General features: G+C 40.6%; 1 long non-coding RNA gene and 1 other non-coding gene across 2 annotated transcripts; one reads left to right on the top strand and one right to left on the bottom strand.

The window, feature by feature from the left end:
* Positions 1-221: 221 nt before the first annotated feature.
* LOC136754035 (uncharacterized) lies at positions 222-7,459 on the bottom strand. The gene is made up of 2 exons (XR_010817501.1): positions 7,352-7,459; positions 222-903 (listed from the first exon to the last, which is right to left on the bottom strand). It is a non-coding gene; the product is annotated as an uncharacterized LOC136754035 (long non-coding RNA).
* Positions 7,460-12,662: 5,203 nt separating this feature from the next.
* trnaa-cgc (transfer RNA alanine (anticodon CGC)) lies at positions 12,663-12,734 on the top strand. Its single transcript has one exon. It is a non-coding gene; the product is annotated as a tRNA-Ala (tRNA).
* The last annotated feature ends 104 nt before the right edge of the window (positions 12,735-12,838 follow it).

Genomic DNA, 12,838 nt, shown 5'->3' with positions numbered 1-12,838 from the left:
TTCCCTCAGCCAGGGCATTGAAAATGGGTCGTGGATCGGTATTCCAGCATGACAATGACCCAAAACACACAGCCAAGGCAACAAAGGAGTGGCTCAAGAAGAAGCACATTAAGGTCCTGGATTGGCCTAGCCAGTCTCCAGACCTTAATCCCATAGAAAATATATATATATATATATATATATATGTATGTATAATATATATAAATGTATGTATATATGTCTATTATTTCCACTTTTTAATTCCTGGAATTCCACAGCCATTCAACAGTCAATCAACAGAATTTAACAGTCATCCTTCATTTTCAAAAACTGTTCTACACTGTGAGATCAGGATCAAATTATTCTGGAAATCCTGAAACTCTTTCATTTCCCTGAAGTTACAGCAATTCTCAATTTTAAGTCCATCAATGATGAAATGTAGGCTGTAGTAGGGCTGTGGCAGTGACATATTTTTAGTACCAATAAAGACAAAGTAGTGATGATTTATTAACAATGGATGTACTTTTCCCATGTGGGCATTGGCAGCTTTGCCCGCCTTTCTAAGGTACGAGGGTACCCTCTCAGTGTCAATGCTTCTCTATCGGCAAAGGCATATTTGAGTCCCAGGTTGGTCACATTAGAAGCTCACTCCTTTTCTCACTGTGCCTGTTTTTCTGTGCCATTATGCTGGAGGAGATAGTTGCTGAAGTGACCCTGAGGTTCAGAGATTGGGCCTGGCTGGGCTGGTTGTAGCCAGGGGTGGTAGTTGGTCCTGCCATCTTTGGCCCATGAGGAGTCTGGGTGATGCGTGTGGCGCGGAGCTTCAGCAACTTCACCCTCTTGCTGACTCCAGTGTCACACACATCATTCCTCCTTTTCCTTGCTTTCCTCTTTTCCTCTCCTCCCATGTCATTTTGTCATTCTCTATGAAGGAATACAAAAAGAATATTGTTAGCAATTGATCAAATGTGCACTTTTACAAATAACACTACACTGATTTGTAATCTTATTTATACGTATAAAAACAAAACTGTTGTAGTTAATTTAATCCCATGACAAGAGTAATGTGGTATTGATCAATTAACCATGGCTACTGGAGCCTGATATCTCTGATGGCGTGTGTGTCTTAGTGTTCCCATATCATTTGTATATATAAATCAGGAGAATGACCAAGGAAAACAAGCTAAGAATAAACCTACACTATTCCTTAAAATAATCTACCAAGCAGCATTTTCAATTTCATACCTTGTCCTGGATCTTGTAGGAACGTTTCCTCCTGGAAATGTGTTTGGAAATGCATCTTTGCATTTTTGAGATTTCACGAATGGATCGACCCCTCACTTCTCTGGGCAGGCCGAGAGACGTGTTGAAGATTTTACTCATGTTATTGGGTATAGCTATAAGCCTATGTGTATACAAATAAGCAAACTATAAAACAAAGAAATCGAATTAAAAAAAGACGTTACAAATACAGCGTGACTCTGGTTTCTTTCACCCTCAGTATTATACAGTATTATATGCTGTCTGCTGGTGGACTAAACCATTCAACACAGGGAACGATACGTGGGGGGTGGGGGTGTTACGCGTGATTAATAACAATGAACAATCACTTGAATATTAATTTATTTGTAGATTAATTGTGGTTATTTACATAAAGTATGAAGATCGTGTATAATTGTATTAGTGATGTTAAATATTTTCGACTGATCTCCCAGTCAATCAACGCGATGTGTTTAATATAGCTGACAGTGGACTGAACTACATTGACGACTGCAGTGTTTCATGCATACATTAGGCCCGGGCTTCATAAGATTGATGAATATCAATATCAATATCAATACCCCATATATCCAAAACCCAAGTGTCCTTTATACAACATCGGTTTCACTAACACTTCTTGAATTGACGTTCCTTGGTTTTGAATATGGGTTTTGCAATTATGCTGCCTTAACTTGTAATAATCAAACTATATTATTATATTATTATAAAGTTTTATTGTAATGTATGAAGTCACATTGGTGCGATTGTTCTCCAGAACATTTAATAATATATGTATATATATTGAAAGCGGTCAAATATTGTTTACTGTTTACTCCCGCGCTTTAAGCAACCAAGATGGCGGACAGAAATCTCTCTCAAAATCAGCGGTTTGCACATCTAGTGCTATATATATCGATGGTGAAAACTGAAATATGGCGGGGAAGTACAGTTCAAGACATATCATATTTTATATGAATAAATATAATATATCTGAAACTCTTTCCATACATTTGGACATAAGTCTAGCATTCCCCTTTCAGTGGTCTAGTCTCTGATCCATTTCCAAGCCTTCGCATCCATCCATCCATCTAGCCATCCATTCATTCATACAGACAATACACAAAGTTCAGACTCTCCTTTTAGGCCACAAAAGCCAATTCCCCTTTGTGAGATTTAATACTCCGATGGCACAATACACACTCATGCATTCATATTAGAAATATGTGACTCTCATATATATATACAATAACTGCCTTGATTGCCTTGGTTTCTACTGAACAGATAAAGAGGGTTTACAGAAAAATAAAACACACATCTTTATGACCAAACCTGTGTCACTCTGTAAGGATTATTTGACTTTCCAAGGAACGTGGCAAGAAAAATGTTGTCATTTCCTTGTGTGTCACAATAACAAGCTACTTCTCTCAGCAATGGTCTGTGACTGGGAGCCATCTAGATGTTACGGCCGAATCTGATACACCTGCTCCTAGCTCTGCTGTCACTAACAGTGACACGATGGTCATGGACAGGTGCAATGAAAACCGGGCCTCCACAGGAAATGTGCTTACAAAAGAAAATCAGTGCTACAGCACCCTGTTCTTGGTGCTGAAAAAACAGCATCAAATATGGCATGTTTTCTTATTTCTTATTTGTAAATGTTTTCTTTCTTGTACATATAGACCTGCTTGATTCAATATACAGTGATAGTAATGCTTATTTGTTGGGTTTGTATAGTCTATGATTTGGTAAGGACATGGTCCGCCCCCCATGTGTAAACCCTTGCTCCGCCCCTGTCTGTTAACAGAGCTGGCTGAACTTTAAGCTTGCTTAGGAGAGTGGAAAATCCAGAGTTTATGCTAAGTTATCCTGAAACTTAGCCAGCTAACCTAGTTATCCATGTACAAAGAACGGACCCCAGGACTGTAGAAGAAAATAAACAGGATCTGTCATGTTTAGACTACAGCCAGTCTGTGGCACAGGTTTGTTTGAAACTTTGCCAGAGATGCCTGATCTTAAAATATGATGGGGAACAACCCTGCAGGACCCTTCAGTGCATGCTCTCTCTAGGCCGAAACTCCAATGTGTCACAATGCTATATGCTTCAAAGCTTCCCCTGAAATGATTATTAAAAACGGATCTAAGTAGCAGGAGAGAGAGCTTTAATTGTAATGGAGTATAAATGGACTTCCCTCCCTGTTGCTGACTGATCCATAAAGGACAATTAACACTGGAATCTGGAATCTCGGTTCCTATTTTTCTATTGAATAATCCTTTCTCAGAATCCTCAGTGTGTGCTACAGACCTCCTGCAGGAAGAAGTCAGTCTCCCATTAATCCCCTATTCCTTTAGCAGAAGCCCAGAGTCCGGCTTGTGCCTTAGCATGACATCACCCAAGCAGAGGTCGCCCAGGTTGAGCCCCCTATCACCAGGACAGAAGAACAATAGAACAGTGGCAAAAGAGAGGAGGTCACTGTGCCCTTCTATCCAGACAAGAATGTCTGAAAGTTAAAATATGTCATCTAGCAGAACAGGGTTTCGAAATGCACTTCCGATTGAAAGCAGAGCCACGGGGCACCTCAGTGACAGTGCTGTGAACGTGCACGCTGAGAAACAATAGGGGTCTGCTGTCTGAGAGCACGTTGTGTAACAGTGACAGCGCCGGCCTGGCTTGAGGTTGAACTCTGGCGAGGGATTGCGCTACACGGCCTGTAATCACAATCCCTGACAGAGTGTTCAGGAATGTGTTTTGCAATCCCCCCATCCCGCCCCCCTGCCCCCCGCCACACAGTAAACCCCCCCAGTCAGTGGGCCTCTCACTCCGTTTCCTGTCTCACTTCCTGTGGGACCCTGGGAAGGCTCGAAGAGAAGGCTCCCACCCAGTCACGCGCTTCCTGTACGAGGGGGAATTGGCGCTATCTAGCGACCCCACCAGCCCTGAAGCAGAAACTGTCAGCGCTGTGTATGGGGGGGCGGGCCTCAAAACTTTACATCAGCTCGTGCTTCAGGTCTTTGGTACAAGTGCACTGTGGTATACCAGTCTTGTGCCCAGAATTTCCAGTTAGTTCTTGATTTGCTTCGAGGATGGGTTTCACACTCACTGTCTCAGCCCTGTGTTTGGGGAATTTTTTCCCACCTCCAGCCAGTCTTCTACATCAGTTCCTCAAGGCCCAACATTCCTCAAGTCATTTTCAATATACAGGTACAGCCACGGGAAGGCATAGTGAAAGCAGTGCTATGTAGAGTTTATGGTAAACAGTGCAAACTAACTAAAATGCTCCATGGACATATAGATTTTGAGGGCAACTTATTCTTATCTTTGTGTTATTATTATTATGTATTATTATTATTGATTTCTTAGCAGTTGCCCTCACCCAGGGTGACCTACAGTTTTCACAAGAACCATTTTCAAAACATTACAAAGTGCAGTAATCTACAATCAGTACACAATACAATTTGGTATATACAATAAGCACACATCCCAGTACAACAGAGCTGCCAAGTGTAGACAAATGGATCCATGTGTTATGGAGTGCATTATTACACAAACTGACCCATGTGAACGCAACTTTCTCAAGGGAAGACTGGGATCCTTTGAGCACAATATCTTTGTAAATCAGTGTAGAAAACTCATATCAGAAGTCATACAAGAGCCTGGCATGAGCTCAGTGGAAATGAGATTAAATCAAGACCTCATTATATGTATAACTGGATTAAAGCACTGAATACAACTTACAAGTGGACGCAATGTGGTTGTAGATTTGACGGCTTTACTGTGTCTAATATGTTCCTGGATGACCCTGAACACGTTACAAAAATTATTTAAATAGACAGCTTCTTTGCTGTCTCATCTTACGGGAAACCATAGCCGAGGACTAAAAAAACAAGTTCTGCTTTCCTTGGTGGTGTCTCTTCAAGATCACTGTCTTGAGATACAGAAACTTGAGTGCCACCAAAATCCTTCCGGATGGAACTGCCAAACTGACCAAAGAAACGCTGCTGATTCTTGGTTCCATCTAATCTATTAAAAAAGTCATGTGTATTATACTTGCAAGAGCTATGGTTATTTATTTTTCTTTTCTTTTCTTTTCTTTTTTTAATTTACTGCATGTGTGGCCTATTAAAGAAATCTACCAAATAATGCATCTATTTTGACAAGACCAGCATTTCACATGAAATCTTCAGAAGCAACAGATTCAGTAATGATTGATAGAGTCCCCCCCTCCAAAAGAACAAAAACATTTAAAATCATTGTAACCCTTTGTGTTTGTCAGCATTTCATTGGATTTTTCTTATTTTATATCTAATCCATTCCATCTGAGAATGAAACACAGCCTAGTTCTGATCCACTTCGGCACTGCCAGACCCACTCCAACCAGACTCAAATGGCAAGAAGTGGTATTTCACTGTTGGGGACAATTATCATCTTTTCACTGTGCTAGCCCGTGGGAGTAAAAGAGATCGGGCGAGGGGGCGAGCTGAATGGACGCATTCTTGCAGGCCCAGCACAATGGACACCAACCTTGCCAAACAGTCTGCAAAACATAATTTTGAGTTATTATTTTCTAAAGCTCGTCATTAGCCCCTTTTATCGATCCAGGAATGTCAATGAGGACTTAAAGCGTATTTTCAAATTTGCCCTCAACTCGCAAACCACAGCGTTCAAAGTCTCCTCTTCTTCCCCCCCCTGCCCTCAATCACTTGTGTCCTTCTCTTCCGGGGTTGTTTGATAGTTGTTGTAATTGTCCGTAACAAAGAACAGAACGGACAGGATTCCATTATGATAATATAACCATATTTATCAATCATGTATTCTGCTTTTTAGAAAATTAATATTCTCACTTTAATATATTCACAGGGACGCATTCCCCAAGGGGTGGGTTTTTTCAGCGGGGCGACAAAGAGAAGACAGTGGGCAGAGCTGAATGAAACAAAGCTTTCTTATCCTACAGTACAGCGAGGGTACAGTATCTCAGTCCACTGCTGGAGGGTTTCATGCGTAGACACGCATGCTGAACACCGCACAATGCAGTCGTTCTTCAGGCATATGTGTGAGAACATCTGAGGTTCTTGTCAATGCATGAGCTGACTACAACCCATTGACTTTTAAGCGAGGCCTGGTTTTGAGTCCCTAGTTATGGTTAAATAGCTGAATCATTTACATTTACAGAACTGGTAAATATGGCGGTCTCTGGATTTTCTGCGAACTGCCAACCACTTCAACTGACAGGAAAGTAGTATAGTGAGGTATCTTTTCTTCCTTTTCTTTACAGTGCCAAGATAATGGTGCAATATTTATGTTTTTCTCTCGCTGGACAGTCTGCAGCCCTACTTGCTTGCCTACATCAGAACAAAACCTCGTTAGCAGTTTCGCAAGAGTCACTTTTTCTGTCTTATTATATTGTTTGACTTCATATTTTGCAACAGTATAAGGTCCCAGAGTGACAGTGGTGGTCTCGCTTGTAACATCAATGTAACATTGTTTAGCAATTTAACATGTTCAAAACGTTGTTATTACAAGTTACATACATTTGTATAGTTACACTATATATATATATATAATTAAATGTCAAGGATAATCATGACATTTAATTCAATCTAGTCTTTAACCAGAAAGCAGGACTGGGATGGTTACTTTTACTTTTGCTTATTTGTCTTGGGCGCCCTCTAGTGTTGAGATTTAAATGTACCGTTATTTTAGTATTAGCAATATTTTTTGTGATTGGCACACGTGTGTGGAGGAGTACCTCTGCTTTTGAACCTTCCCCTTATTCAAAAAATTTGTTTCACAACCTTCACACACCTATTAATAGAAAGCAAATATGCACTCGTACGTCACTGCAGAATGTGTACGCATAGTGATCAGTATAACACTGAAATGGGTTATACGTTAAAAAGAATAATTGTATTATTGTACTGTATATTTGTATATGGTATTATTATTGTTATAAATGTATATGTGTAGGCTATGGCCCAAGTCATGTTGCATTCAATAAGAAACTAAAAAGTTCAAAGGTTACATCATTCATCAATAATATCACTTTAGTAAAAGTTGATCTACAACCCTGGTCCTACAGACTCGCTGTGCTCTCGACAATAACGTTTTCAATCTCACCTGTAAAACCTGCTTTGTTTGTCCTTTCTTTCTCTCCAGGACTTGAATGGCAGTTTCCTGATTCCTGGGAGTAATTAACAATTATTGCCTAAGAGTTGTAAAAGGCCTGGGGAGATGGCACAGTATTTGAAGGCTATGTCTCAATATCGGATGCTCATAGTTGCAAAGCGGACAAGTTGCGTCTGGCTGATGACGTCTGCGTCTCTTCGCGGGAAAACAATGATCAAATACACAATGCACAGACATGGGCACAATCCACGCAAAAGGCTTAAAACACCAGGCGCACACCAGCCCCCTTTTAAACGTCTCTTTTTCCGACACGTCTATTTACTTAAACACATCCACTATTTTGCACCTGTAGCTTGGCCGCCATGCATGTACACTCCCGCAGGTTAAACATAGCTAAGAACACACCTGCAAACCAGTTCATATTTGACAAGTGCGTGGACGGTAGAAAACACAAGGCGTTTCAGTCTTGCGGGTGCAGTTACCTAGTGAGCCCAGAAGGTGGCGCAGTGCCGCCGTGGAGCAGCTCTGCCCTCGCTGCTGTGCCAGTGTGCTGCCAGGCTTGGTGCCAGTGCCGTGGCCGGCTTTGACACACTCAGGTCTGTGACACGTTGTTCCAGATCAGTATTCAGTGGCATAGTTCCACAGGCGATTTTACACATTTCTTCAGCCCTTGACCTACCAGAGAATGTCACACTGTTTTGACCCCGTACAACATGACACAAATCTGCAGGTTAACACATTGAAGCGACTGCAGCATATCAAAGCACATCTTGCTCCTAAATCATACCTGCCTGGCCGCTGTGGCTAACCTGATCTGATGCCATGTCTAAAGACAGACTGTCATCTGTCAGCACTTCTGCTGCGATTGGTTACAATGTAGGTACAGTTGCTCAAAACACACATATTACCAGATATGGTATGATAAATTCACACATTTAACTTAAATCTTGTGGGGGTTTTTCCACATTTAGTAAACACTTAATCCGTTTTTTTCCACATTTATAAAGATTTATTTTTAAAATAAATAAATACATAAATGCTTAATCTCCGTTTTTGACAAATAAATAAGTTTATATTATAAGATTTAACTAAATCCTAAATCTCGGATTCACAAAATAAGTAGATAGCTTTGAAATAAATATTTAGTCTAAATATATTTGTTAAATATAAATTTAAATGTTAAATGTGGAGTTTGTTTGGAATATATAGCTATCATGCAGATGTAGCCCCGCCCCTGTGGTCAGTCAGCCTCTCACGGCAGTGGGCGGGGCTTCAGTAACCTGTAATTGGCGCTGCGTTGCGGTGCGTCGGGGCATCAAACTGTCTGATTGTGTTTCGTGATGCGGTCAGCTAGTGAGAGCTAGTGGTCACTGATCCACTGAATGGACACTGCCCCCCAATAAAAACTGTTTTATTGGTAAAAGTATTTAATTAAACCAAACAAGTGCCTCAATAGTGCGTTAATATAAAAACAATTCGTGTTAATGTTTCCCCCTTTGAGACAGTGGCCCACAATCACACCAGCATATTGGATTGATAATACATAACACACAGTCCTGGTCATCAGTGGTCACTCATATTGGATTGATAATACATAACACACAGTCCTGGTCATCAGTGGTCACTCATATTGGATTGATAATATATAACACATAGTCCTGGTCATCAGTGGTCACTCTGTGAGAGTGGCCGGTCAGGCCTGTAACCAGATGCACTGTGGGACACTCGTGTATAAAACACTCAATATAGGAGAGATCGTGAGATTCAGACAGTTTAATTTAGAATGACTCGTAAAATATGCATTTATGAAGTTTCAACATGTTTTTAATTTCCCCAAAGTTAATTTCATAACAGAAAAACTGAGCTTTGTGAGCTGTGCTTCCTATGCACTGATGAAGCTGAAACATTTGCTGCTTTTTCTCTTGAGCCTTTAAGACCTGATTCCACAAAAAAATGTCTGACTTTGTTTCCTTTTCAATGCAGTGTGTGGACAGGAGCTCTCTTTTCTTAGTAACAGAACACATTATACATTGCACTGGCTGTCACTGCACTACACCACCGCCATTTAAGGCATCACACCCCCCCACTGGATTTGCATGTTAGCTATATATTTATTTTGCAAACTCCACATTTAACATTTATATTTATATTTAACATTTACATTTATATTTTATGTTTATATTTAACATTTATATTTAGACTAAATATTTATTTCAAAGTTAAATGCCCATATTTAGGATTTAGCTAAATATTTAATCAAACGATAAATATTTATTTTTCAAAAATGGAGATTTAGCTTTATTTAAGTATTTATTTAAACAAATGAAATATTTATAAATGTGGAAAACTTTGTGAAAAAACACACTCGAAAAAAGTGTGCTCTGTTTTACATTTGGCACCCATACATAGAAGCATAGGTTTGATTTCAGAATTGTGTGGGATATTATTGGGGAGGACAAAAACCTACAGCTATGGCTCCACATATCTTATGATGATTGCAGTTTTTGCAGAGAAATGGGCAGTCCCTCTTTAGTGAACTCCCAGGTAACAAGTAGCAGTGGCCTGTCTAAATATAGTGTGCAGTTACTATTTGGATAGTTGTGCCACGTTGTGCCATTGAATCCAACCACACAATCATATTTCTAAGGGCAACAGTATGACTGTAACCCTATACCTGGTCTGAAGGACTCAAGCAGCTTCTGGGCAAAGTTATAGTGGCCCCTGAGAGAGAGCTTCACACTCCACCAGCCAACATAAAAAAGACCACATATTCACTGGTTAGAGGCATGAATTAAAACAGTCCAGTCCATCTGTATATTTGTTTGTGTGTTTGAACTGGATGCAAGGATACCAGTGTTTGCAGGACCATATTTGCAAGTCCTCAGTCGAGATTAAGCAGATATATTCAGGCAGAAAGGCGTTTTAAAACCTACCAGACAGAATGCAAAGCTTGAGTATGCCATCCAAGGCCTTTTCCTAGTCTTTCCCCAGAGTGTTTGCAAGATCTCAATTTAAACATCCCTTTTAATCCAAACCAAGGACCTCAACCAAACAAACGCTGAAATGGAGTAGCAGCACATCACACAACATGGCCTCTCCAAATACAATTTCAGGGAGAAACTGGCATAACCAGACATGGGCTGACAACCAATGCAAGAGGAATACAGGCCAGAGTAAAACGTTTTATGGCATTAACCTACAACTAAGTATTTTTGTTTTCTTTTTTTATGTACACTGAGTGATTGACTGACCTCTGCTCTTAACAGGTGCACTGCTTCGTAGCACTTGATGACAGTAGGTTAATGTGTGTCTTTTAATAGCTTAGTTGAAGGTTGTTAGTAAATGTACGATTTGTCAACAGATCTGTGAGTTAATTGAGAAACGGACATGGATTCACACAAGCTAATTATAATTTGAAAGATAGGTAGGAGCTGCTGAAATAAATGTTGAAAAGTATCAAATCCAAACCTTTATAAGATAGAGAGATATGTGTTTATATTCTTCAATTGAGATGTAAAATATATGGTAATAAATGTAACATTAATTAAACTTATAGACAATTTCCCCACTTAATGGTAGGATTAAGAACCCTGTATTCAAATATAGGCTTTATTCACTTTCCATAGGCATATTAATATGTAATGGGGGAGAAAATGTCACAGACCAAAGCCTGCACAACTGAAAATGAATAATTTACAGTAAACTGCAATTATTCACGACCAATAACTTTACAGACTGAAAAAAATGAAAAGCTCCTATAATAAACCAATACTTGTCTTATATTACTAAATGTTTTAATTGAGAAGACCTACATTTTAGACACAACTGCAAAGGTGAAAAAAGTTTACATTACATCATCAGGAATGATAAATCATTGACAAGCAATATGGGGTTTACAGACTTAACATAATAAATCATGGAACTAAGTAAGGCGTTAGTACGAAGATTAAAGCTGATCACGACTATAGCAGGGGAGTGACTTCTTATTACAGTAGCCTATACGCCTATTTGAGATATTTTAGAAGCCTATGTCATGTGCTGAAAAGTGTATTTTTCCGTGTGCATCAGTGCTGGCCTGAGCTGCCATGCCCTCGGCTGGTCTAACAGGTGCTCTGGCGCGGTGCCCAGCCGCAGCCAGCCTGGCAGCGTGCCCTCCGAGCGGGCACCGTGTGCTCGGGCAATGGCCGGCTGCGTCACTAGGCCTGCGCTTCTCAAGGGGGGAGAATCCGATGCTCCCTCGGTGTCGGGGCCGGGGGTCGGAGCTGCTGCTGACAGGGCTTTAATAAAGTCGGTCTCCGGTGAGCAGTTGACGTTAATTAAAAACGGCAGTCACAGGCTGGTTTTGGAGACAGGTGAGCTCACATAGACGAGGGAGGCAGTTTTAATAGGTAATCAAAAATAATGTTTTTATCCAATATATATTAATGAATGAATTAAAATCGATCTAATCTTTTTTTTTTTTTTTTTCATTTTCCTAAGAAACAACGTCCAGTTTATGATAGGAGATTCAGGCCGCAAACCCAACATAAGCCTTGATGATGGACACAGGATGCCGAAATGACATAATGGAAACCTAAAGTAAAGAATAAATACAGCGAATAAAACAGCAAAGACTGGGATATACGCGCAGTGTTTGCGCAACGAGTGGCGGGTGTTTGGAGCAGATCGAGCTCACGGGGATGTTGAAGAGGCGGATTGTCTGCTCTATAACCTAGTTTATTGTACCCTTAAAGTGTATTAGATTTAATCACACAAACTAGAATACTTACCCACAGCTTTCGTATGAGCAGCTACGCTACAGAGATGGTGTATACACCCTGGCCTTGTGCAGCGCGCATTATACGGGTAGTGGTGTATGTGCTGAGCGGGGCTGTATGACAGGACTGCGCTGTCTGTGCTATACAGGACACTGGTCCCGTTCGAGTGGCGCAGATTTCCGCAGTTCTGCAACGCTCCACCAATGTGGTCGGTGGGGTTGTGCAGATCTGCGCAGGACTGCGGAAGTCTGCGCCACAAGAACGCGACCAGGGTTCTGGAATGTGAGTCGTGTCTGAAGTTAGCTCAGGTTCGGTGAAGGAGCGCGGTTCAGTGACAGCCATGTCGTTTCAAGAGCTTGAAACGTTGTAACACGACAGATAAGATATATATGGATAAACTATAGCGTTTGATATATTTACCGACAGAAGAAAAGTTTATTTGCAAAGTAAATTAAGCGCTTTTTATTAACTTAATTAAAATAATACAGTCGAGTGATAGCTGCAGTCGATTTTAACGGCCCAGGCCGCAGCTCTTGGCAGGTCGTGGGGATGTAGCTCAGTGGTAGAGCGCACGCTTCGCATGTGTGAGGTCCCGGGTTCAATCCCCGGCATCTCCACTCTTTTCCTTCCGTAAACTTTTAATATAGAATACATACAGTACATTTCCTGATAAGAGCATTAACGACTGAGAACAAATAGTAATACACAATTTTAATGAAAT

This window comes from Amia ocellicauda, chromosome 7 (genome assembly GCF_036373705.1).
Source record: "Amia ocellicauda isolate fAmiCal2 chromosome 7, fAmiCal2.hap1, whole genome shotgun sequence".
NCBI classification, from domain to species: Eukaryota; Metazoa; Chordata; class Actinopteri; order Amiiformes; family Amiidae; genus Amia; species Amia ocellicauda.
The sequence above is the reverse complement of the archived record's forward strand: the minus strand, read 5'-3'. Positions and strand labels throughout refer to the sequence as shown.